The sequence below is a fragment of the Sminthopsis crassicaudata genome, chromosome 3 (genome assembly GCF_048593235.1).
Source record: "Sminthopsis crassicaudata isolate SCR6 chromosome 3, ASM4859323v1, whole genome shotgun sequence".
NCBI classification, from domain to species: domain Eukaryota; kingdom Metazoa; phylum Chordata; class Mammalia; order Dasyuromorphia; family Dasyuridae; genus Sminthopsis; species Sminthopsis crassicaudata.
The window spans coordinates 536,463,096-536,467,414 of NC_133619.1; positions in this window are offsets into that span (position 1 = coordinate 536,463,096).

Sequence of the window (4,319 nt, forward strand, 5' to 3'; positions counted from 1 at the left end):
AACTGTGTGAGGTTGTTACTTGGGTATTTTATTTCCATTTTACATATAAGAATATGCAGAAATTCCCTAACTTATGAACATATACATTGCAAATGACACACAATTGCTAAACTGCTGTTCTCAAGGGTGTTCAGGCGTTAGATCGAAATTAGTATTATAGATTAGCTATAATTTACACTAAAATAAGTTTTTGTGGGCTTGTATATATAGATTATATTGTATTATTGATGGTTTTTACAGCATTACTATTTAGTGATTATATTATCATTTCTCAACAAACTTCCATAGACCTCTCCCTTACAACAAAGAAACATAGTTAAGTAAAACAAACCCAGTGCAGAGGAAATAGGTCTGAACCATATGAACCTCACTCTTCTTTTGGCAGAAGGGGAAGTTTAATGTGATTGAAAGAATCTAAAAGAGTCTAGAGGCCAATGTGAGGGAGTGGAGCATTCCAGTCATGGACAAGATCTAGAGGATAGTTAGACTATGTGCTATATGCCATGTGCTAGGAACAGCAAGAAAATTAATTTTATTGGATCATAAAGGACATAAAAGAGAATAAAGTTTAAGAATACTGGAAATATAGGAACTGGCCAAAGAACAAAAGTTTTCAATGCCAAACAGGAGATTTTACGTTTTATCTTAGAGATACAAGGAAATATAGAACAAAAAAAATTGGTTAGTAAGAAATTGAAATTCGGGGCAGCTAGGTGGCGCAGTAGATAGAGTATCAGCCCTGAATTCAGGAGGACCGGAGTTCAAATGTGGTCTCAGACACTTAACACTTCCTAGCTGTGTGACCCTGGGCAAGTCACTTAACCCCAGCCTTAGAAAAAGAAAAAAAGAAAAAAAAAAGAAATTGAAACTCAAGAAATGTGGAGAAATGGTATAAAATTACCTCAGTGAACAGAATGAATTTAAATTATTCATCTCTATTAAGATATATCCCAAGTTATTAAAGAAATTACCAACATTATTGCAAAATTACTGCAAATTACTTTTTGAAAATATGAATAATAGGAAAGGTTCTAAAGGGCTGGTTAGAAATAATGGTTGTCCTGATTTTTCAAAAGATAAAAAGGTGAATTCTACCAACTGGGTTACAGCTTATTCCTGGTAAAATCTCAGAATATATTATTGAAAGAATGGCTTGCATAAACTTTGAAAATGAAATAGTCATTACTACAAAACAGTACAGGTTTTTTTCCTATAAAAGAAGCAAAATTCTCATATTTGTGCTTCCTGGTGGGCTACATTAGACCAGTGACAAGTTGATTTCTATTTACCAGAGATAGATGACAGCATAAGTCAGCTATAAATTTCACACAAATTACTAGTCAGAGAAAAGAGATACAAGTATGGTATTTGATCCAAAAGGTCTTATGACAATCATTATATTTGCAGAAGGAATGAAATCTGCCCATAAAACCCACGAATGGAAATACAATTGAAAGTTTATGACTTTCATATAATTACATGCTAGCAGCATACATGAATTTCACTTCATTGAATCTTTGCCTAAGTTGCTTTGTTGAGGAATAAAGAAGAAAATAGATAGCCATTGAAGACAAGTCAAAAAGCAAGTTGCCAATGTTGATTCAGGTCCCAATTTCTTCAAAACACTTCATTATTGATAGAATGGCAGAAAATGATGCTGTACACCAAGATATGTATAAGACTGTCACTGATTACATAAATGATCCCATAAATCCCCTGCCATAGAAAGCAATTGTTGCTACTTAAAACATAGCATTCATTCTAGGACCAGGAAAGTTCTACATGATAACTTTGGACATAAGATTTAGGACAGGATACTAGAGCTAGTAAGAATAAATTTTATTAGTCAAAGAAGTGTGAAACATGCTCATTGTGTGCAAAGAAATGTACTACAAATTTTCATTATTTATTTGATTAACACAAGTACCAGAAAACTTTTGGAATTTGTGTGCTTTAAATTTTTATTTTTAGGAGATAGAAAAAATGTCATATATAAACAACTATTATACAAACAAATATACATACATCTACACATGTGCACATGTGTATATACTGATACATATATGTACATGAATGGCATTTTATTATATGATATATATCATATTTTATTTCTATGACTTATTTTGTTAGTGGTATATACATTCATAGATTGGTGGTAACTAACTAACCACTTCACAAAATATACATAGTCACACTTAATCAGAAACCAGAAATTTTCCACAGTTTCTATTTCAGGATAGAGTGTTGACCTGGAACAAGAAAATCTGAATTCAAATCTGGAGAAGAAATGGTAAACCACTCCAGTATCTTTGCCAAGAAAGTATCAAAAGGGGGTTGCAAAGAGTTGACCATAATTGAAAAAGTGATTCAACAACAAGAAACAAAATGATCTATCCAGATTAAGGCATTGACTTTGAAAACACACAATTCAAAGAATTGTGAATTTTGGCTCATGTCAATGAGTCTATAATAACACTTTATGCTCCTCCTGAACATTTTAGCTGCAAATTAATGAATATCTAAGGAATAAAACTAGAATAAAAATCTCAGTAAAGTCAATATGTGGCCTCTAGTGCCTGAGTACAACTCTACCAGGAATGATGCCATGGGCTTTATATTCTATTTGCTGGTATTTGGGCATGAGCTATGTTTTGAAGTCTCTGAAGATGGAAAGAGTATATATAATCCTAATCCATACTTCTTTTGGCAAAGAAAGAAGCTAAAGGAATTTAACACTTAACTACAATTTCAGCCCAGAAAATAAAATAAGTTTAAAAAAAAAAAAGTAAAATGAGCGTCATATGAGCAAGAAGACTACAACCGAGACATTTTTCTTTAATCCTGATGACTTTTCAAACATCTCCAAAATAAGAATTTTGGCAAGAGGCAAATCAATTTCAGATGTCTCCTTGGCTTCAAATACCAAGGGAACTAACAAAATAACAACCAAATAATCTAACATCTCATTGCTATTGCTGTTCATTTATTTGTGACCTATTTGGAGTCTTTTGTTTGTTTGTTTGTTTGTTTGTTTGTTTGCAAAGATACTGGAGTGGTCTCCCATTTATTTTACAGATGAGCAAACTAAGACAAGCAGGGTTAAGTAATTTACCCAGAATGAGACAGCTAGTAAATAAATGTCTGAGATCAGATTTGAACTGAGGAAGAGGAGTTTTCCTGACTCTAAGCCCAATGCTCTAGCTGCTCTTGAATTAACAGCAGAGAATTCTAGTCCCTAATATTTTAACATACTCCTTCAATATTCTTCATCAGCCCCCATATTCTAGTAGAGTAGTAAAACCAGAACTGACCTGTAAAAGTGCTCAACTCTGACCCCTCATCCCCATCCTGTGAAAAGGAAGTATATATAGTACAAGAAATTGGGAAGTTTTTTTCTGGCTGAGACAATAGTACCTTGCTATGGTATAACTCTGCTCAACCAAATAACAAAGGAGTAGATAGAACTGGGGCAGGGTGCCTTCATCAGGAAGGGAGATGAAGGAAATGGGACTGCCTCATCAGAGACCCTAGAAATCATTTGGGGGAAAGACTCAGGCCAGTGAAAATTATGGATGGAAGATAAAAAAGTTTTGAAGAAGATTTCAAATGACTCAATAGAATAACAACAAAATTCAATTAGAAAAACAAAAGACCTAGACTATCAAAGGGGAAAATAAAAAGAAGTAAGGACAAAGAGGGACTAACATAATCAAACCTCAAACTATATTAAAAAGCAGCAGTCATCAAAATCTTCTGATACTGAATAAAGAATAGAAAGACTTATCAATGAAACAGAATAAGAGAAAATCAGAAAATAATGGAACTAAATAACCCAGTACCTAAAAAATTAAAAAACATAAATTATTAAGGAAAGAACTTTCTATAGCATCTGATAGAATTTAACCAACACTTTCACATCAAATTCCACTATAAATTCTAAATAGATACATAACCTTAATATTAAAAATAATATCATAAAAAATAGAAGAAAAGCAGATCATATAACTCTCATTATGGATAAGAGATATATTCTTAAACAAGTGATAGAGGAAATTTCAAAAGATAAAATCAATCATTTCAGTTACATGAAACTTAAAAGCTTCTGCACAAACAAAATTAATGCATAAGAAGGATAACAAGGGAAATGTTCAAATGGGTAAGGAAATCTTTGTTTCTAATTTTTATGATAAGGTTTAGTATCCAAAATAAAATATACATATATATATGCATATGTGTATATATGCATGTGTGTATACATATGACATATGACCAAAAGCTATTCCCCAAATAAATAAACAAAGGAAATGAACAGCTATCAA